Source organism: Pristiophorus japonicus, chromosome 4 (assembly GCF_044704955.1).
Source record: "Pristiophorus japonicus isolate sPriJap1 chromosome 4, sPriJap1.hap1, whole genome shotgun sequence".
Lineage (NCBI taxonomy): Eukaryota > Metazoa > Chordata > Chondrichthyes > Pristiophoridae > Pristiophorus > Pristiophorus japonicus.
In genome coordinates, this window is record NC_091980.1 from 239,165,719 (window position 1) to 239,189,043 (window position 23,325).

The window sequence follows — 23,325 nt, forward strand, 5'->3', positions numbered from 1 at the left end:
CTTAGTGAATTGCTGTACAGGTGGAGGGCTGCGAGGTATTTGTTCTTGATCCAAGAGGGGACTACACCTTGTTTTAAATCCTCCAGGTTGTTGCGGCCCTCGCCCAACAACCATGCCTCATACAATACACACACCTCGTTCTGTGCAGCCTGGTCCGAAGCGTTTCTATCCTCCTGTATAAGTGCATTCACTGTCTGTGCATGTTTTTCCAGCTCAGCCACTATTTCTTTTAAATGGACAGTCATAGCCTGGTCCTCGTGTAGTTCTCATCCTACTACAGTGTTCTCCTGTTTCAGGATTTTCCTCAATTGGGTCTTTAAACTGTTTATCTGTGTTTGCAGATTTATGTTGTCATGTATTCAACCAGCATTGTAACCTATGTATAAACTGACCTAAGTTGTACACCGTGAGAACACTGACCACTAGGTGGGAGACACTCCTAACCTGGACCTTCAGGTATAAAAGGGGAAGCTCCACCCACCTTCATCACTTGAGTGCTAAGGAATAAAGGACAGGTCACAGACTGACCTTCTCTCAAGCATGGGCCTCGTGTGCATTTATACTGTGTAGTAAGGATGTATCAATGGCGACAAGAAACTGGGATTTAAACCACGCGAGCATGGCCACTAGCAGAACAGACGAGAGGTACTGTGTTAAGGAATGGTTGGGACAGAGATTCAACATTGTTAAAGCAGCACACAATTCTCCAGGCAGACAAGGGCAGTCAGGCATGCCCCAACATGTAGTCGAACCCAGAGGGGGAGTTCGACAGAGACAATGGCAAGCTGAACAGCGATTCACGCCATTGCAAGGGACAATGCGGCCAGTAATGGGGCCATCAACACCTGTTAATGGTGCACTCATGGACAATCTCAGGGGCAGTCAGAGACGATCGACTGACAAGGGACCTTTTGTTTCAAACCGCAACTCATACTGGAGGCGTGGAAGCATACATTCAGCCGGAGTTTGCAGAGATGAGCAAAATACCTGCAGAAATTGCAGAAATGGACACTGGGGGAAATTGCTGGAAGCTGAAGTTCAGCGAGTTCATGTGGAGCACGTATACAGTTCATACACCAGGACGCCACCGATAATGATGAAAGTGCTCCTCAATGGCATCCCAGTATCAATGGAGTTAGACACGGGTGCCAGCCAGTCCCTGATGGGTATCAAACAATTCGAAAAGTTGTGGGCATCCAAGGCCAGGAGGCCAAAATTATCGCCGATTGACGCACAGCTACGGACTTACACAAAGCCGATCATTCCGGTGCTAGGCAGCGCCACGGTAGTCGTGACCCACAAAGATTCGGAGAACAGGTTGCCACTCTGGATTGTCCCAGGGGACGGTCCCGCACTACTGGGGAGGAGTTGGCTTGCTGTCATGAACTGGAAATGGGGCGATGTCAATGCAATTTCCTCTGTGGAGCGAGTATCATGCTCACAGGTCCTGGACAAATTTGACTCATTATTTCAACCCGGCATTGGCACTTTCATGGGGGCCAAGGTAGTGATTCACATAAAACCGGATGCCAGACCAGTACACCACAAGGTAAAAGCGGTGCCGTACGTGATGCGGGAAAAGATAGAAGGCGAATTGGACCGCCTGTTGAGGGAAGGCATCATCTCGCCAGTCGAATTCAGTGACTGGGCGAACCCGATTGTGCCGGTGCTCAAGGCAGATGGGTCGGTCAGGATATGTGGCGATTACAAGGCCACCATCAATCGGGTGTCACTCCAAGACCAGTACCCGCTATCGAGAGCGGAGGACTTCTTTGCGACGCTATCCGGTGGCAACCTTTCTTCAAAATTGGACCTGACCTCAACTTACATGACCCAGGAGCTGGCGAGTGAGTCGAAGAAGCTGACCACCATCACGACACACAAGGGGTTGTTTGAGTACAACAGATGTCCGTTCGGGATTCGTTCGGCGGCCGCGATCTTCCAACGAAATATGGAAAGCCTCCTCAAGTCGATTCCAGGAACGGTGGTTTTTCAGGACGACATCCTCATTACGGGTTACGATACTGAAGAACACCTCAACAACCTGGAGGAGGTGCTACGCAGACTGGACCGGGTAGGTCTGCGACTGAAAAAGGCGAAGTGCGTCTTCCTAGCTCCAGAGGTAGAATTCCTGGGGATGAGGGTAGCAGCAGACGGGATCAGTCCTACTGCATCCAAGACGGATGCGATCCAGAGAGCACCCAGACCCCGTAACACGACGGAGCTGCGTTCGTTCCTAGGGCTCCTGAACTATTTTGGTAACTTTCTTCCCAAATTGAGCACGCTGCTAGAGCCGCTACACGTGCTCCTACGCAAAGGTCGCGAATGGGTCTGGGGGAACAGCCAGGAAAGGGCTTTTAATAGAGTACGCAATTTGTTATGTTCCAACAATCTGTTAATGCTATATGACCCATGTAAGAAACTTGTGTTAACGTGCGATGCGTCGTCCTATGGTATCGGGTGTGTGTTGCAGCATGTCAATGCCAAGGGTCAGTTACAGCCGGTAGCTTATGTCTCCAGGAGTCTGTCCCAGGCAGAAAGGGGCTACGGGATGGTAGAAAAGGAGGCGCTCGCATGTGTATATGCGGTAAAGAAAATGCACCAGTACCTGTTTGGCAGGAAATTTGAGCTGGAGACAGATCACAAACCCCTAACGTCTCTTTTAGCCGACAACAAGGCCATAAATGCAAACGCATCGGCCCGCATACAGAGGTGGGCACTCACGTTAGCTGCCGATGACTACACAATTCAGCACAGACCGGGCACCGAAAACTGCGCCGATGCACTCAGCAGGCTCCCACTAGCCACCACTGAGGGGGCTACCGAACATGGTGCTGAGATGGTCATGGCTGTTGAAGCTTTCGGAAGCGAAGGCTCACCCGTGACAGCCTGTCAGATTAAAGTCTGGACAAATAGAGACCCGCTATTGTCTCTAGTCAAGAAATGTGTCCTGAATGGGGACTGGGCAGCCACGTACAGGGCATGCCCTGAGAAATTTAAACCATTTCACAGGCGCAAGGATGAACTCTCGATTCAGGCCGATTGCCTACTGTGGGGAAACCGCGTAGTCATGCCCCAGATGGGCAGAGAGATGTTCATCAGAGAACTCCACAATGGGCACCCGGGCATTGTCACGATGAAGGCAATTGCCAGATCACTCGTTTGGTGGCCAGGGATAGACGCAGATCTGGAACTTTGTGTTCGCAGGTGCAACACGTGTGCCCAGCTGGGCCATGCGCCCAGGGAAGCCCCCCTTAGCCCCTGGCCATGGCCCGCCAAGCCTTGGTCACGCATCCATGTGGACTACGCAGGTCCTTTCATGGGGAAAATGTTTTTGGTTGTAGTAGACGCCTACTCCAAATGGATCGAGTGTGACATTTTAAATTCAAGCACATCCTCTGCCACGGTAGAAAGTCTACGGGCAATGTTCGCCGCCCACGGTCTACCGGACATCTTGGTCAGCGACAATGGCCCGTGCTTCACAAGCACTGAATTCCAGGACTTCGTGGCAGGCAATGGAATTAACCATGTTAGAACGGCACCGTTCAAGCCGGCCTCAAACGGCCAGGCAGAACGAGCAGTGCAGATAATCAAACAGGGGATGCTCAGATTCCAAGGGGGTTCCCTACAAACCCGCTTATCACGCCTCCTGTTGGCCTATAGATCCCGACCACACTCGCTCACAGGGGTTCCACCCGCAGAGCTACTAATGAAAATGACGCTCAAAACCCGATTATCCCTTATACACCCCACCATGAAAGAAATTGTCGAGAGCAGGCGCCAGTCACAATATCACTACCATGACAGGAATGCGAGGGCGCGATGTATTGATGTAAATGATTCTGTTTTTGTCCTCAACTACGCTGCAGGGCCCAAATGGCTCGCAGGCACTGTGGTTGCCAAAGAGGGAAATAGGATTCTGGTAGTTAAACTTACCAATGGACAAATCTGCCGCAAACATGTGGATCAAACAAAAAGGAGGTTCAGCAACCCCATAGAAGAAGCAGAGGAAGAACACGATATAGAGTTCACTCCACCACAGGTGACCGAACACCGGAACCAAAGGGAGGAGAGCCCAGTCACTGTGGCCAGTCTGGACAGGCCTGAGGCACTGCAAACAGCAGACACTCAGGCCAGCGCCCAACAACCGGAGCCCCAACTCAGGCGCTCTACAAGGGAGCGTAAACCACCAGAGAGACTCAACCTGTGATCCCAATAAGACTTTGTGGGAGGAAGTGATGTCATGTATTCAACCAGCATTGTAATCCATGTATAAACTGACCTAAGTTGTACACCGTGAGAACACTGACCACTAGGTGGGAGACACTCCTAACCTGGACCTTCAGGTATAAAAGGGGAAGCTCCACCCACCTTCATCACTTGAGTGCTCAGGAATAAAGGACAGGTCACAGACTGACCTTCTCTCAAGCATGGGCCTCGTGTGCATTTATACTGTGTAGTAAGGACGTATCATATGTCATCTAGGCTTTTTATTACAGAGGATGCTATATTGTAGGTAGTGAAAACGTCGTTTATGATTCCCCTTCTAGGTCCCCCTGAGCCCATGGTGTCCCGAGCGTTTAGGGTATATAGGTCTGCTTTGTCTACATTTCCAAAGACTAACTCATAAAATTTCTTAAACATGTCTCTGAGTGGGGCCTGGTATAGCAGCTCTGTTTCCTTCGGGCATCATGCAGGTAGGTGTACCTCGGTAAGGTTTAATATTACCGAAGCTACTGCATAATGTACCCCCTGGTATAACACTTTTTCGGTCGGTACCAATACTAATCCGTTCCCAGGTCCCTTGGTGCTGGTAGGACACCTTTTTATTACTGTGCGTATTGGTGGGGTTGTGGGCAGGGGTTTCTTAATGTGTGCTCTTAGTTCGGTGGCATTAATTGGGAGTGGGGAGTGTGGGACCGTGCACCCGTGTAGGCTAGAATCCCACCCCATCCCTTCCCCTTCATCTTGCCATTGCCTGGTGAAGGCAATCGATATGCCTGCGGGACAAATACTCTCTGATCCCCACATGCAGACATAAATTCCTTGTTCGGATTCCCACCATTTGTCCCAACACACTTTTACTCCTCCCCGTGTCCCCGTGAAGGTGCGGTACGTATCATTACCGAGTCTTTCCCAGTCCGATTCCTGGTCCCATGCATCCTTGCTGAGTTTTCTGAGCCACCACCATCTTCCCAGGGAAATGTTCCCTTTGCAAGTCAAACATATATGTTTTCCCTCTGTAACACTGACTCGGGCAGCGATGATCCGTATCCGAGGGCATGGAACTGAGGCCTCCACGTAGGTAAAACCTTCCTGGCTGGAGTAGCAGGTAGAATTAGATCCCAGCCACTCTGGCCATCTTCCCTCGTGGGCGTAAACGTCGAGTTCTTCCACGATTCGGGGGCCACCCCCGGCAGTTACGCTCAGTGCTCTTCCTCCTGAGCACCCGTAAATGAGGGATTCTTCCACGTCTCCTCAGTCGCTGTTGCTCATCCTTATCAGGGTGAGCAGGAATAGAATCCTTCTCATGCTGTCCTCTTTCCTGTAGGGGCACATAAAACAGATTGTCTAGCCCTGAGAGAGCTCTCTGGCTTGACAAAGGTGACCGAGTTCCAAATTGGGCTCATAGTCTTTAATTGACTGGCTGTCTTATTCAGTTCCTGGTGGACTGATTGCTTTTAACTTTATCTCACAGTCGTTTTACTTGTTATCTCACCGGTGCTTCCTTAATAGCCATACCGATAGATTCTTCTTACTCCTGGGTATTACCTGGTCTGTGCTTCTTTCAACAGCTGCACAGGTAGATTTTTTTCCTTACCCCAGTTTATTAATACATATATACTTATCATTACACAGATAATCTTACACTACTCTAAATGATTCAGTAAACATTCTTAAATTCATATCATACTATATATGTACATCTGCCACCCATCTCCGGGTGGCCAGGTTAATTCCTGCCTTCTTCTTGCGCTGAGTGTCCAGTGAGGTCGGTAATAGGTCGGCCTACACCGCTGGACCCAGAGTGTCCTGACCGGATGTGGGTTTGAATCCCACACTATCGGGGGAACGTCCCCTCCGGTGCTACAGCACACCGCTCCTTTGGGGGTGGCTGCCTGGTTCGTTTCTTCCCCTGGGGGTTCTGCCTGGTCAAGAGCTACGGGCTGGGGACTCCCACTTGGTGGCTGGTACACCGCTATCTCTTCTGAGGGTCCCTCGTTGCCCGAGACTACCGGCTGGGTGTCCCTGCTCGTGGGCTGGTCTCTAACCTTAGGTACCCTTTTGCGGCTGGTCCCTTTCCCAGGGCTGAACCATTTTAATTGGAGCGCTGGTGACCACGGTGTCGTTGGCCGTGGTGTGCGGGGAGTCCTTCTTAAGGCTCCGGCTGCTGGGGGTGCATCCGAGTCCCAAATGACCGGGGGGGCGGCTCCTCCAGTAACACAGTCCACCGCCCCTCTAGATACAGTCTGTGGGTCTGCCACATCCCCTGTGGGATTTCCACAGTCGGGGGCTGTTGGCTGGGGGTCCCTGTCTTTAGTGCGGTTTACAGTTTTTGGCTGTCCCTTACGTTTAGCTGCTGCCCCTGGGTTGAAAAGTTTGCACAGATTTATGTGGAACCACTTTGTACGGTGGGACAATTTTATGGCATAGCACATGGGGCTTGCCTTGTCGACAATGTGGTACGGTCCCATGTACAGTGCCTCAAAGACCCCTACTCTAGCGTAGTTCCTCACCATGACCTGGTCCCCTACCTCCCACTCGTGGTGTTTGCTGGGCTCTAGCAGCAGTCGGTTGCTCCGATGCTGTTTTCCCATGTTGTTTGCAGCCTGCCGGTGAATCTGTTTAAGGTATTCAAACAGATTCCTGACAAAGCTGCCCCGGTTCGCTTCCCTAAGCTGACCTTCCGTGAGTACCGGGGCTAACACATGGGTGGGGGTTCAGTCAGCTCTGCCAGTCATGAACTTGTACAGGGAGCACCCCGTGCTCTTTGACTGGCTGGCCCGGATCCCCATGAGAACCAGTGGTGGGACCTCTACCCACCTTTTGGGTGAAGCCCCTGTCTCTTTGTGCAGCCTTTCTTTGATGGTACAGTTTAAACGCTCCATAGGCCCGGATGACTGCGGGTTGTGGGCGACATGCCATTTTCCTTTGATGCCGAGTACCTTAAGGGTCTCCTGCATCACCTGCCCGGTGAAGTGACTCCCTTGGTCGAACTTCATGTATTGTGGTAGTCCCCATCGAGAGAACACTTCTCTGACCAGGATCCTGGCTGTTCCCAGGGCAGTGGCTGTTCGGCATGGGAAGGCTTCCACCCATTTGGTGAATACATCCGCCAATACTAGGCAGTGCTTGTAGCCTCCCTGGGCAGTGGGTAGGGGCCCGATGTAATCGATTTGGATCGACTGCCAGGGTCCCTCTACCCTCCTGATTTGTCCCATAGACACCTTTCTTTTCTGGGGGTCGGGATTGTTGGCCGCGCACACCAGACAGCTAGCACAGAACTCGCGGACGTTTCCCTGAGTTCTGGCTACCACCCTGCCTGTTCCACTCATTGCCAAGTGGTCTCAGGTCCGGGGTGTCCTGCTCCTGGACCCTCGTGGGCCAGCTGGAGGAATTCCCTCTGGTATTGTTGCGGTACTACCCATTGCTCCCCCATGAACAGCATGCCTTCTTTAATAGCAATTGCTGCGGTGCCGTACGGGCCGTCTACCTTTTCCCCTTTAGCTAGCGTGTTCAGGACAGTTTTGAGAATGGGGTCTTGGGTCTGGACCGTTTTTAGGTCCGGGGACAAAGCTATCCCTGCCTTCCCTGCCGTCCCTATTCTGCCCCTGGCTGCTGCAATGGGTCCTGAGTTGTACGGATCCCAGAACTTGCCCGTGCGGGCCCCCTGCTTGGCCAACATGTCAGCCTGCTGGTTTCCCTCGCTACGGGGTTCTGTGGTGGAATGTGCCTTCACCTTGAGTATGTAGATATTCCCTTCCTTCCCTACAGCTTTCATGATCTTTTCCAGTAGGGGCTTAATTTCCAGGGGTCTCCCGTCTGCGGATGTGTATCCGCGGTGGGACCAGATAGCTAGGTACTCCGTACACGAATTGTATGTGAACATGCTGTCCGAGCAAATCGTGTATGGGGTAGGGAATTCTTCGGGGTGTGTGACTACATACACCACCGCAGACAGTTCAGCGTGCTGGGCGCTCATAGTACTGGGGAGTTTAATTGCCAGGGCAATGCTGCCTCGGGGTTCATAAACTCCGCAGCCTGTGAGTCGTTCACCTGCAGATACCGTGCTTGAACCGTCCACATAGATCTCTCGGCCTGTGGGGTGTAACCCAGCCCGAAAGCCTATGTCAATTTCACATACCCCTTCTATGGAACACCGGTGGGCTGTCCCTGGATAAATCATGCTGGCTGCGAGTCTTGGCTCGCAGAGACCCATTACCCTTCGGTCCTTTGAGAGAGGAGCAGGGTCCAGCGAGCAATGCGGGCACTGCTCACTGTCCCGTCCTTGATTCTCCAGTCCAGGAGCATTTGGGTGGGCGTATGGTGGGTAAGGAGTGTGATAGGGGACCTCCCTGTGAAGATCAGTGATCTTTTCACAGCCCAGTGATTGGCTAGGAGGTGCCGCTCACAGTTGGAGTATCCCTTCTCCACGTCCGTGAGTATCCTGGAGGAGTAGACCACTGGTCTCAGCCGGCCGTGCCGCTCTTGGAGCAGTACTGCACTCAGGCTGTCCCCACTGGCTGTTACTTCCAGGAAAAACTCTTTACCCCCTTCCTTCAGGCCAATCTGTGCTTTCTTGGGGTTTACTTTAAATCCTTCTTCTTTCAGCAGCTCCAGCAGTTCAGCCAGTAGTGGGCCATGCTCCTCCCCCTCATCGGTGAACAGGAGCAGGTCATCCACATACTGTACTAACTGTTGGGGTCTGCTGAAACTCTTTAAACAGTTGACCATACACTGATGGAAAATACTGGGGCTGTTGTGGAAGCCCTGAGGGAAACAGTTCCAAGTGTATTGCTGTCCTTTAAAGGGAAAAGCAAACTTGTACTGATCTTCCCTTAAAGGTATGGACCAGAAACCGTTGGAAATATCCAGCACCGTGAAGGTGGTCGCGGAGGCTGGGATACTTCCAATGAGGTCGACGACAGCAGCAACGGTGGGTGTACAGACCGGGATGTTACAGTTGAGTACTCGATAATCCACCGTGGCTCTCCAAAGTTGCCTGGTTTCTTAACCGGCCACAATGGAGAGTTCACATGGGTAGCTATTAGTCTCAATACCCCCTGTATAACCAGCGAACCCAAGGCTGTTTCCATGTCTGCCTCCGCCTCCCTGGGGAAGTTGTACTGTTTCTGTGGTCGGGTCATGGGGTCCCCATCTATGCTAACCTCGACCCCGTTTATCCTCCCACAGTCGTGTTTGTGCGTGGCAAGAGCTGCCAGGTTTTTCCTTACATATTCTTGGTATTCCATCGGGGTGTTATTGACCAGTGATTCAAGGTCGTAACCCTCCTTTGGTTTCATGGTGCACACCGTCCCTTTTCCCAGGATAACCATCACCTCACTCTCCTGTCTCGTACAGATTGACTCCCAAAGACAGTGGTTTCTTAAATCCTAGGATAGACTAGGATGAAGTCAGCCCCCAGGATCCCTCTCCCTTCCTGCTCCCACTTCATCAGGACACAAGTCCACTTTGTGTGGCGTGTATCTAAATGAATGGAGAGCGGAACGGAGAATGAGCCAGTCTGTTCAGTGCCTGTGAAACCCACCAAGCTGTAGGGGACTCCGTTAGACAGAGGTGAGGTGGCGGAGTTAGCTGCATAGACAAGGGTGCTTGAGGCACCAGTGTCCAGCAGGTAAGTCCCTTTCGCCTTTTCCACCTCCATCTGAAAGGTCGGTCTCCCCCACGCATCATACTCGAGGGAACACAGGTGGACAGACTGCGCCTGTCCTAGTCACGGTTTTGGTTGGGAGGGGGCAGATGGGATTTCGGTACCGGTGGCGGTGGCTACCTTCCCAGGGCCATCTAACATGGCTCGGAGCGCAGTTAAAAAAGTATCGAATGAGTGGGGAGGGACTGGCTTATCTGTCTCGGTCTTCTGGGCAGGGGCTGGAGAACTCTTTCCTGCGCTATTCTTCCAAGGATTTCTACAATCCTTTCTCCAGTGCCCACTCTTTCCACACCTGAAGCAGATAAGTTTTGTATCGGAGGAGTTGCCCTCGTGATGCCATTCCCTCTTGTCTTGGCTAGGTCGGATTTCGTGAATCCTTCCCTTTTGTGGATGCTCTTCTGTCCCTCTGCCGTTTCTGTAAGCTAGGGTCAGTTGCCTAAGCACTCCCTGTTTGGTGGCTTGGGGATCTCTTGGGTCGAACCAGGCCACAGCCTTAGTTCTTAATCTGGGTAAACTGTTCGCTATTAGGCTTTGGAGCCAATGTGCTAATTCATCTGGATTTAAGTGATCTCTGTCTATGTCCACACTACAGGCGCTTTTGTACACAGGCCACAGTTGGTCTGCGAAAGCCTGTGGGGTTTCCCCTGTGAGCTGCACCATTTTCTCTACTCTAGAGAAGGGACGCCCATCATTCCAGCCCATAGCTTCTAAAATGTCCTTTTGGACGGCAGCAAGTGTTTTCTGTCCTCTTTTGCTCTCAGTAGAGAGGGACTGGTACAGTTTGCTGTCTAGGTATAGGAGAAGCATCTTTGTCATTTCTGCATCATTGCACCCATTAATATCCCCTGCCTGTTCCACCTCTACTAAGTGAACCGAGGGGTCTCCCTTTGGAGTTAGCTTTCCCAGGGGCTTATCATAGCCCTAAGCTGGTAGGGAGTGTGGGGGACCACAAACTGACTTTCCAGGGGCCCTGGACCCCCAGCACTGGTGGGCGGGCCAAACTTCTGTTGCCGGACCGGGCACATTGGCCCTGGTTCTGGCTCTCCCTGTTCTGGCTCGCCTCCCTCTCCTCCCTGCGGCCAACCCAAACTGAAACTCGGTGCCACAGGGGGTGGTGGTTCACTATCCCTGTCCGCCCCACAACTGATTTGCCCCTCCTGCTGCTGAACCGGTGTAGTCACCGGTGTCACAGGTAGTGGCCGGGCAGTTTCCTCCTTCTCTTCCAGGTTGACCTCGGGCGTATCCAGGCTTATTAGACATACCATGCCTTTTTCCTTGGATAGAGCAAGGTTTAAACTTTTAATTTGTTGCTGGCAGGGACCATGGTCTCCCGATTCAAACCCATTAGTGCTAACTACTTTATACGCTGCTTGCACATCTTTTAATCTTTCCTGGAGCTCTTTTACTTGTAGGGTGAGGCGAGTGCTTTCCTCTCTCAGTGTCTTTTCATTACTTTTGGCCTCAGTAACCTGACATTGAAAATAGTCCTGACTGCTTTTAAACCTTTCCATTTTTTGGGTCCTTTCCTGTTTTAGCTTACGGAGTTCTCCTGATAATCTTTCTTCTGACATAACCCTTTCCTGATAGTTCTCTGCGCATTCCCATACCTCTGACTATAATGTTTCATTCATTCTGTCTAGCAGTTGGACCTGTCGCTGTAGACAGACCAACCAAATTGCCTTCTCTACTGCTTCCTTGTGATTTTTACTTGCTGTCCAGTGGGCTGCAGCTTCAGCTGGACGCTCAGCGCGCAATAGACTAAGCACCCATTCTTTAGTTACATTCACTTTCTTATACACATAGGAGGAAATCCTCTCTTCGATCTTGGTTCTTTGCCCCAAACCAGCACCCTCCACATCACACCCCTTGTACCAGAGTCCTGCCACGGTTGCCATTTTGTAAAGGGATGGTCTCTATGAGGGGTCAGGTTCCCTTCTGACCAACTTGAGTGGTTCGAATCACTCCCACTCCCTTGGGTTCTAGACTCTGGATTTATTTGGAGAGTGTGACAAAAGTGCAAAGGACACTGATTTGATGCAAAAGAACTTTGGTTTTATTACAGTCAAGGTAATACAAGCTTATTACTCGAGTGAGAGAATACAAGGCCAAACTTACAATCATTCTAATAAAGGACAATACAAGGAAAGGTACAAGGTCAAACTTAAAATCACTCTAATAAAGTACCATACACTACACATTCAAAGGGGGTTACAGTAAAATTATACCTCCCACCTCCCAATACCTAATTCTAGCTAGGTTGGACTCCAGGGCATGCAGCGACTATGCTTACTAATCCTTTTGACAGTTAACGGTAGATCACGGTTGTTTTTCCGTTGATACCATGGTGACTGTGGTCAGTCGTTGCCGTGATGGTGATGTTCTTCCTTCCTTCAGGACTTCGAGGCTGGAGAAGTTAGCTTACAACTGTCGCGTTGGTTTCTCTCCTTGTCGTGATGACACAGCCTAGTGTGTTACTAGTCTGTCAGTCAAAGTGTCATCTGAGGTAGTAGCAGCCTTGTAGCTACCTAGCAACCTGGTGTAGTGTGGCACACCCTCTCTTGAAACAAGGGGCCAGTTATACGATTTGAGTGTTTCTAATCTTGGTGCCAAATCTGTTCAAAATCCTTTGTATAATTTTGGCGGGCTTGGTTCTTCTTTGTAATATTTTGGCGGGCTCGTTAAAAGTTGATATGTTTTGGGTGAGTTGATGTTCGAAAACTGTTTCCTGATGGAAATATTAGTTTGGTAATTGCAATGTCCTTTTGTGCTTAGTCTTTTGCATACAGGCTGGATTGGGCCTTTTTGTGATGTATCTGCTGAAATGGCTGTCCAGATCCATGTCGATAGGTAGCTACCTCTGGGTGATTTTGTGATGTTAATGTCACTTGTGGGAGAAGGATTTTCAAATACTCATCCCTCCAGACAGGTTAACTTAGTCCTCACATCCAGGTAGCTTCACTTAATTAGACAGTCTCCTGCGAGTTCCGTAGGTCCACCCAGAGCCTTGAGTTTGTCTTTTAAAATCCAAAATTCTATTAAAGTTCATAGTTTCTTTCATAAGCACTTTAGAGTTCCAAACATTTCGATAAATAGTCCCAAATAAAATTTTCTTTCGAATGAGCCCAAACACGGGGGATTTCTTGTGAATTTTGCACCTCCTTCAAGGTTGTGATGCAACAAGGCCTCAAGACCAGTCTTAACTCCAGTTCGCATGAAACTAAGAACTTATGCAAAAAAACTGATACCTGTAATCGGCAGTGCTACTGTAAAGGTCTCCGACGATGGAGCGGTGCACAAGCTACCACTCTGGGTGGTACCGGGCGATGGTCCCACACTGCTCGGCAGGAGCTGGCTGAGAAAGATACGGTGGAACTGGGACGACATCCGAGCGCTATCGCCCACTGACGACACTTCGTGTGCCCAGGTCTTAAACAAATTTCCTTCACTGTTCGAACCAGGCATCGGGAAATTCCAAGGAGCAAAAGTACAGATCCACCTAATTCCGGAGGCATGACCCATCCATCACAAGGAAAGAGCAATACCATACATGATGAGAGAAAGGGTAGATATTGAGTGAAACCGGCTGCAAAGAGAGGGCATCATTTCCCTGATCGAGTTCAACGAATGGGCCAGTCCTCAAGGGTGATCAGAATCTGTGGCGATTACAAAGTAACTATCAATCGTTTCTTCCTGCAGGACCAATACCCACTACCAAAGGCCAATGACCTCTTTGCAACGCTGGCAGGAGGAAAGATGTTCACGAAGCTGGATCTGACTTCAGTCTACATGACGCAGGAACTGGAGGAATCATCGAAGGCCCTCACCTGCATCAACACGCACAAAGGTCTTTTTGTTTATAACAGATGCCCGTTTGGAATCCGATCGGCGGCGGCGATATTCCAGAGAAACATGGAAAGCTTACTGAAGTCGGTCCCACACACCGTGGTCTTCTCGGACGACATCTTGGTCACAGGTCGGAACACAGTCGAGCATCTGCACAACCTGGAGGAGGTTCTTGGTCGACTCAACTGCGTGGGGCTCAGGTTAAAATGCTCGAAGTGCGTTTTCCTGGTGCCTGAAGTGGAGTTCTTGAGAAGGAGGATTGCGGCGGACGGCATCAGGCCCACCAACACAAAGACGAAGGCGATCGAGAATGTATCGAGGTCACTGAATGTGACAGAGCTGCGGTCGTTCCAGGGACTCCTGAACTACTTTGGTAACTTCTTACCGGGTCTCAGCACACTGTTAGAGCCACTGCATGTCTTATTACGAAAAGGGGACGAATGAGTTTGGGGAAATAGCTAAGAAAATGCCTTTGTAAAAGCGAGAAAATTGTTATGCTCAAACAAATTGCTTGTGTTGTATGATCCATGTAAGCGTTTGGTATTAGCATATGATGCGTCGTCATATGGCGTCGGGTGTGTATTGCAACAAGCTAATGATTTCAGGAAACTGCAACCCGTTGCTTATGCATCCAGGAGTCTGTCTAAGGCTGAGAGAGCTGACAGCATGATTGAGAAAGAAGCATTAACGTGTGTCTTTGGGGTAAAGAAAATGCATCAATACCTGTTTGGGCTAAAATTCGAATTGGAAACTGACCATAAGCCACTTATATCCCTGTTCTCCAAGAGTAAAGGGATAAATACCAATGCATCGGCCCGCATCCAGAGATGGGCGCTCATGTTGTCTGCATACAACTACGCCATCCGCCACAGGCCAGGCACAGAAAACTGCGCCGATGCTCTCAGTAGGCTGCCATTGCCCACCACGGGGGTGGAAATGGTGCAGCCAGCAGGTCTAGCCATGGTTATGGAAGCATTTGAGAGTGAGCAATCACCCGTCATTGCCCGGCAGCTCAAAACCTGGACAAGGCAGTACCCCTTATTATCTCTAGTCAAAAGCTGTGTGCTTCACGGGAGCTGGTCCAGTGTCCCAGTGGAAATGCAGGAAGAGATAAAGCCGTTCCAGTGGCGCGAAGGTGAAATGTCTATACAGGCAGACTGCCTTCTGTGGGGCAATCGAGTAGTGGTCCCCAAGAAGGGCAGAGACACCTTCATCAATGACCCCCACAGTACCCACCCAGGCATCGTAATGATGAAAGCGATAGCCAGATCCCACGTGTGGTGGCCCGGTATCGATGCGGATTTAGAGTCCTGCGTTCACAGATGTAATACATGCTCGCAGTTAAGCAATGTACCCAGGGAGGCGCCACTATGTTTATGGTCTTGGCCCTCCAAACCGTGGTCTAGGGTACACGTCGACGATGCAGGCCCATTCTTGGGTAAAATGTTCCTTGTGGTTGTCAACGTGTACTCCAAGTAGATTGAATCTGAGATAATGTCGGCTAGCACGTCCACTGCCACTACAGAAAGCCTGCAGACCATGTTTGCCACCTATGGCCTACCCAATGTCCTGGTGAGCGACAGCGGGCCATGTTTTACTAGTGCTGAGTTCAAAGAATTCATGACCCATAATGGAATCAAACATGTCACAGCTGCCCCGTTTAAACCAGTGTCCAATGGTCAGAGCAGTGCAAACCATCAAGCAAGGTTTGAAGAGGGTAACTGAAGGCTCACTGCAGACTTGCCTATTCCTAGTCCTGCTTAGCTACCGCACGAGACCCCACTCACTCACTGGGATACCACCTGCTGAACTGCTCATGAAAAGATCACTTAAGACAAGGCTCTTGTTAGTTCACCCTGATCTACATGAACAGGTGGAGAGCAGGCAGCTTCAATGAAGTGCATACCATGATAGCGCAAATGTGTCACGCGAGATTGAAATCAATGATCCTGTATTTGTTTTAAATTATGGACAAGGTCCCAAGTGGCTTCCCGGCACTGTCATGGCCAAAGAGGGGAACAGGGTGTTTCGGGTCAAACTTTCAAATGGACTCATTCACCGAAAACACTTGGACCAAATCAAACACAGATTCATGGACTATCCTGAGCAACCCACATACACACCAGTGGCAACCGGCACCACGGTTGACCAAGAAGCAGAACCCATCATCCACAGCAGCCCAGCAGGGCCCAACACACCAGGCAGCCCAGCAAGGCCAGCTGTACAACAGCCCAGTGAGGGCCCAACAAATGATTCAACAACACCAGCTTTCATACCGAGACGATCAACCAGGACAGGAAGGGCCCCAGATCGACACATATTGTAAATAGTTACACTATTGACTTTGGGCAGGGGGAGGGGGGTGGTGAGTGTTGACATATATGTAAATTTGTATTTACTCTGTACAGCCACCAGAGGGCTCATCCCCTGGAGTCCCAATGGATCCCATAATCCCTTGGGAGCACAGATATTTAAGGAGGCTTCACAGGTTGGAGAGGCACTCTGGAGACCTGCAATAAAAGACTAAGGTCACACTTTACTTTGAGCTCACAGTGTTCAGTCTGACTCTTTCTCCATACACAACACTATCTATCTATGTCTTAAATTTATTCAATGACCCAGCTTCCACAGCTCTCTGAGGCAACAAATTCCACAGATTTACAACCCTCTGAAAGAAGAAATTCCTCCTCATCTCAGTTTTAAATGGGCGGCCCCTTATTCTAAGATTATGCCCTCTAGTTCTAGTCTCCCCTATCAGTGGAAACATCCTCTCTGCATCCACCTTGTCAAGCCCCTCATAATCTTATATGTTTCGATAAGATCACCTCTCATTCTTCTGAGTGCCAGTGAGTAGAGGCCCAACCTACTCAACATTTCCTCATCAGTCAACCCCCTCATCTCCAGAATCAACCTAATGAACCTTCTCTAAACTGCCTCCAAAGCAAGTATATCCTTTCGTAAATATGGAAAACCAAAACTGTACGCAGTATTCCAGGTGTGGCCTCACCAATACCCTGTATAACTGTAACAAGACTTCCCTGCTTTTATACTCCATCCCCTATGCAATAAATGCCAAGATTCCATTGGCCTTTCTGATCACTTGCTGTACCTGCATACTAACAGTTGTGTATCTGTAAAGCATGCACTCCCATGTTCCGCCACCAGGGAGCGCATCCCCTGAAGTCCCAAGGGATCCCAGCATCCCTTGGGAGCACTGTATATAAGCCGACCCCTAAGGCCTGTTCCTCACTCTGGAGTGTCTTAATAAAGACTGAGGTCATCGTTATTTTAACCTCCCTGTGTGCAGTCTCATCTGTGTTCGGAATACAACAATTAGCGATGAGTACACGAATCCAACGCAAAGGTGCAGCAAACTGTGGGCATCCTGGAGAAGTTCTCGGAGGGTGAGGACTGGGAAGCCTGTGCTGAACGGTTAGACCAATACTTTGTAGCCAACGAGCTGGACGGAGAAGGAAGCGCTGCAAAAAGGAGAGCGGTCCTACTCACGGTCTGCGGGGCACCGACCTACAGCCTCATGAAGAATCTTCTGGCTCCGGTGAAACCCACAGATGAATCATATGAGGAGCTGTGTACACTGGTTCAGGAGCATCTTAACCCGAGGGAGAGCGTGCTGATGGCGAGGTATCGGTTCTATACGTACCAGCGATCTGAAGGTCAGGAAGTGGCGAGCTACGTCGCCGAGCTAAGGCGACTTGCAGGACAATGTGAGTTTGATGGCTACCTGGAGCAAATGCTCAGAGACTTTTTTGTAGTGGGCATTGGCCACGAGACCATCCTACGAAAACTTTTGACTGTAGAGACACCGACCCTCAGCAAGGCCATTGTGATAGCACAGGCGTTTATGTCCACCAGTGATAACACCAAACAAATATCTCAGCACACAAGTGCTAGCAATGTTCATAAATTAACTGGAACTGTGTTTGTGAGCAGAAATGTACAGGGCAGAAACCACAAGTCTGCAACTGCCAGCAGGCCTCAGGTGACCCAGATGACTCAGAGTCCTCAACAAAGGATGAATGCAAGGCAATTCACACCTTGTTGGTGTTGTGGAGCCTTCCATTCAGCCTAGTCATGCCGCTTCAAAGGGTATGTTTGCAAGAGCTGTGGAACAATGGGGCACATCCAACGAGCTTGCAAACGAGCTGCAAGCTCTGCAAAACCTGCTAACCACCACGTGGCAGAGGACGATCGGTCCATGGTGGATCAAAGCAATTTCGAGCCTGAGAGAGAAGAGGCAGGTGCTGAAGTACACTGGGTGCACACATTTTCGACGAAATGTCCACCTATAATGCTAATTGTAAAATTTAATGGCTTACCGTAGCAATGGAGCTGGACATTGGCGCTATCCAATCCATCATGAGTAAAAAGATGTTTGAGAGACTGTGTTGCAACAAGGTACTCAGACCAGCCCTGAGCCCCCTCCACACAAAACTGAGAACGTATACCAAAGAGCTTATCACTGTCCTAGGCAGCGCCATGGTCAAGGTCACCTACGAGGGCACGGTGCATGAACTGCCACTCTGGATTGTCCTGGGCAATGGCCCCACACTGCTTTGAAGAAGCTGGCTGGGCAAAATCTGCTGGCACTGGGATGACAACCGAGCGCTATCACATGTCGATGAGGCCTCATGTACCCAGGTTCTTAACAAATTTCCTTCCCTTTTTGAGCCAGGCATTGGAAACTTTTCCAGGGCAAAGGTGCGGATCCACTTGGTCCCAGAGGCACTACCCATTCACCACAAGGTGCGAGCAGTACCTCACATGGTGAGGGAGAGAGTGGAAATCGAGCTGGACAGGCTGCAACGCGAGGGCATCATCTCCCCAGTGGAATTCAGCGAGTGGCCAGCCCGATTTTTCCAGTACTTAAAAGTGATGGCACGGTCAGGATTTGCGCCGATTATAAAGTAACTATTAATCGTTTCTCGCTACAGGACCAATACCTGCTACCTAAGGCAGACGACCTATTTGCGACGCTGGCAGGAGGCAAGACATTCACTAAGCTCGACCTGACTTCGGCCTACATGACGCAGGAGCTGGAGGAGTCTTCGAAGGGCCTCACCTGCATCAACGCGCACAAGGGACTGTTCTTCTACAACAGATGCCCGTTTGGAATTCGGTCAGCTGCAGCGAAACATGGGGAGCCTATTCAAGTCGGTACCACGCACGGTGGTTTTTCAGGACAACATATTGGTCATGGGTCGGGACACCGTCGAGCTCCTACAAAACCTGGAGGAGGTCCTCCAGTGACTGGATCGCGTAGAGCTGCAACTGAAGAGGTTGAAATGCGTCTTCATGGCAACAGAAGTGGGGTTTTTGGGGAGAAAGATCGCAGCGGACAGCATTCGGCCCACAGGCGCCAAGACAGAGGCTATCAGGAATGTGCCCAGGCCACAGAACGTCACGGAGCTCCTCAACTATTTTGGTAACTTCCTACCGGGGTTAAGCACCCTCTTAGAGCCCCTATATGTGTTATTGCACAATGGTGAGAACTGGGTATGGGAAAAAAAACAAGTAATTGCTTTTGAGAAAGCCAGAAACATTTTATGCTCCAACAAGCTGCTTGTATTGTATAACCCGTGTAAAAGACTTGTGCTCGCATGTGATGCATCGTCGTATGGAGTCGGGTGTGTATTACAACAAGCTAACATTGTGGGGAAGTTGCAAACTGTTGCCTATGCTTCCAGGAGCTTGTCTAAGGTCGAGAGAGCCTACATCATGATTGAGAAAGAGGCATTAGCGTGTGTGTTTGGGGTAAAGAAAATGCATCAGTACCTATTTGGCCTCAAATTTGAGCTGGAAACCGATCACAAGCCCCTCATATCCTTGTTGGCTGAAAACAAGGGGATAAATACTAATGCCTCAACTCGCATAGAAAGGTGGGCACTCGCGCTATCAGCGTATAACTATACCATCTGCCACAGGCCAGGGACCGAGAACTATGTGGATGCTCTCAGTCGGCTACCATTGCCCACCATTGGGGTGGAAATGGCGCAGCCTGAAAACTTGTTGATGATGGCGCAGCCCACAGACTTGTTGATGGTCATGGAAGCGTTTGAAAATGATAAATCACCTCTCACGGCCTGCCAGATTAGGACTTGGACTAGCCAAGATCCTCTGCTGTCCCTAGTAAAAAACTGTGTACTGCATGGGAGCTGGGCCAGCATCCCCGTTGTAATCAAGAGCTAATCAAGCCATTCCAGCGGCGAAAGGATGAGCTGTCCATTCAGGCAGACTGCCTGTTGTGGGGTAACCGCGTAGTGCTACCCAAAAAGGGCAGGGAGACGTTCATCTCGGATCTCCACAGCACACACCCGTATATAGTAATGATGAAAGCGATAGCCAGATCCCACGTGTGGTGCCCCTGTATCGACTCTGACTTAGAGTCCTGTGTGCAGCAATGCAGCGTGTGTGCTCAGTTGAGCAACGCGCCCAGAGATGCACCATTAAATTTGTGGTCCTGGCCCTCCAGACCATGGTCGAGGATCCATGTCGACAATGCGGGCCTGTTTCTCGGTAAAATGTTCCTGGTGGTGGTGGATGCTTTTTCAAAATGGATTGAATGTGAAATAATGTCGGGAAGCACCGCCACCGCCACCATTGAAAGCCTGAGGGCCATGTTTGCCACCCACGGCCTGCCTGACATACTGGTCAGTGACAACGGGCCATGTTTCACCAGTGCCGAATTTAAAGAATTCATGACCCGCAATGGGATCAAACATGTCACCTCGGCCCCGTTTAAACCAGCCTCCAATGGGCAGGCAGAGCGGGCAATACAAACAATCAAACAGGGCCTTAAACGAGTCACAGAAGGCTCACTCGAAACCCGCCTGTCCCGAGTACTGCTCAGCTCCCGCACGAGACCCCACTCGCTCACAGGGGTGCCCCCGGCTGAGCTACTCATGAAAAGGACACTTAAAACCAGACTCTCGTTGGTTCACCCCAACCTGCATGATCAGGTAGAGAGCAGGCGGCAGCAACAAAATGTAAACGATGGTCGCGCCACTGTGTCACGGGAAATTGATCTGAATGACCTTGTGTCTGTGCTAAACTATGGACATGGTCCCAAGTGGATCGCGGGCACGGTGATAGCTAAAGAAGGGAGTAGGGTGTTTGTAGTCAAACTAGACAATGGATACATTTGCAGAAAGCACCTGGACCAAACGAGGCTGCGGTTCACAGACTGCCCTGAACAACCCACAGCAGACACCACCTTTTTCGAGCCCACAACACATATCCAAAGGATCAACGACATCACGCCGGACCAGGAAATCGAACCCATCACGCCCAACAGCCCAGCAAGGCCAGGCTCACCTAGCAGCCCTGCAGGGCCAACAACACGCCAGCCCAGCGAGGGCACAGCCAACACACCAGAACAGACATTTGTACCGAGGCGTTCCACCAGGGAAAGAAAGGCTCCTGACCGTCTCACCTTGTAAATAGTTTTCACTTTGATTTTGGAGTGGAGTAATGTTGTGTATCTGTAAAGCATGCACTCCCATGTTCCGTCACCAGGGAGCGCAGCCCCTGAAGTCCCAAGGGATGCTGGGATCCCTTGGGAGCACTGTATATAAGCCAGCCCCTAAGGCCCGTTACTCACTCGGGATAATAATTTGCTCTTGATTTTTTTCTGTCAAAGTGTATAACCTCACACTTTACAACGTTATACTTCATCTGCCAAATTTTTGCCCACTCACTTAGCCTGTCTATGTCCTTTTGTAGGTTTTTTGTGTCCTCACACATTGCTTTTCCTCCCATCTTTGTATCGTCAGCAAACTTGGCTACGTTACACTCGGTCCCTTCATCCAATTCGTTAATATAGATTGTAAATAGTTGGGGTCCCAGCACTGATCCCTGCGGCACCCTACAAGTTACTGATTGCCAACCGAAGAATGAACCATTTATCCTGATTCTCTGTTTTCTGTTAGTTAGCCAATCCTCTATCCATGCCCCCAACCATCTATTACCCCCAACCCCGTGAACTTTTATCTTGTGTAATAACCTTTTATCTGGCACGTTGTCAAATGCCTTCTGGAAGTCCAAATACACCACATCCACTGGTTCCCTTTATCCACCCTGTTCGTTACATCCTCAAAGAATTCCAGCAAATTTGTCAAACATGACTTCCCCTTCATAAATCCATGCTGACTCTGCCTAAAATCACTGACCCGCCATTCCAGCACGGGTTACTCGGAGGCCTCCAAACCCATTGCGGTTCAACTGGAAGTAGGCACGGTTGCGGCGGGTTAGTATCAAATTTCACATTTTTAACAATTCAACCCCCCCCGACCCTCTCCTGGGAGGATTAAAATTCTACCCAATATGTGTGGGTTGCTCTAACCAGAAACATTACCTAGGATTTAATTGGTTAAACAGGGACTGCGACTATTAATCTCAAACAAACATGAGCTAGAAATTCGGTTTTCAGAAACGGTATTTTTTCGCCAAAATGACCGTTTTCGCTTCGCCACTGTTGGTAGGCCGGATAGTCAGCCTTTAATTTGCGCAGCGGTAAAAATCAACGTTGCACGAGGAATCACGGCGCAAACCGCGAATTATGGCAACTTTAGTCCGAGGCCAATAGCGTTGCGAGAGAGGCTTGGGGATGGGGGGAAAAACACTCCCCAACAAATTGAGGAAAAAATTTCACGAAACCCTTACCTACTAAATCGCTGAAAAAGAATGAAAAATAAAACTTTAACTTACCTTTTTTGCCGGTCTTCATACTTACCACTGCTGGCAGGGCTGCGACACAGGTTTTTCCCTGTCAGTATTCTGAGTGCAGAATATGGGTGCGGAGAGAGACAAATTTTGGGCGAAAATGCTATTCTGGGTCTTGCACGACGGCGCTCCTCTCCCCAGCGGTACGTGGAAAGTGCTGCCGCAAAAAGGTGCCCGAAGTTCCCGCCGACCATTTTTTCGCCGAATATGGTGAAATATTGGCAAAAACCCGGTCGCAAAGTCAGCTAATTTCTCGCCCAATTTTAAAAGCTCAATCTCTGTGAAGTTTTTCAATTAAAACTAACTTTACGCTGAACTCATTTTACTGTAAGTGAAAACAAATGATTCTACATCTCTCACTGGTGCGGCCGCTTTTGGAATTTGGAATATGTATGCATTTTTGGGCACCCTACCTTCAAACAGGCATTGATCCACGGGAGATTTCAGAGAAAAGTAACATGGATATTTCTAGGACTTTACAGCCTTCTGGACTCAATATAGAATTCAAAAATGTCAGAGCTGCCAATCTTTGGCACCCTTTCTCCGCCCTCCGCCCCCCTCCCCCCCCCCCCCCCCACCGCCCTCCGCCCCCCTCCGAGCCTCTTTCTTTCTTTTTTTCTCCTTGTCTCTAATGGCAGTTGGTCATTATCCCACTATTCACATTCTTTCCTGACTAATGTTTTTCTAACACCTGGCATTACCAAGTTATATTCACAAAACTGAACTTGTTTTCATTAGAAAAAAGTACGTTGACAGGAAACATAATTCAAGTTTTGTAAGTGTTAAGAGGAATGGATAATGTTGCTGCAAGCAGGTTATTTTACTTGGACTGTGAGCACAGAACTACAGGA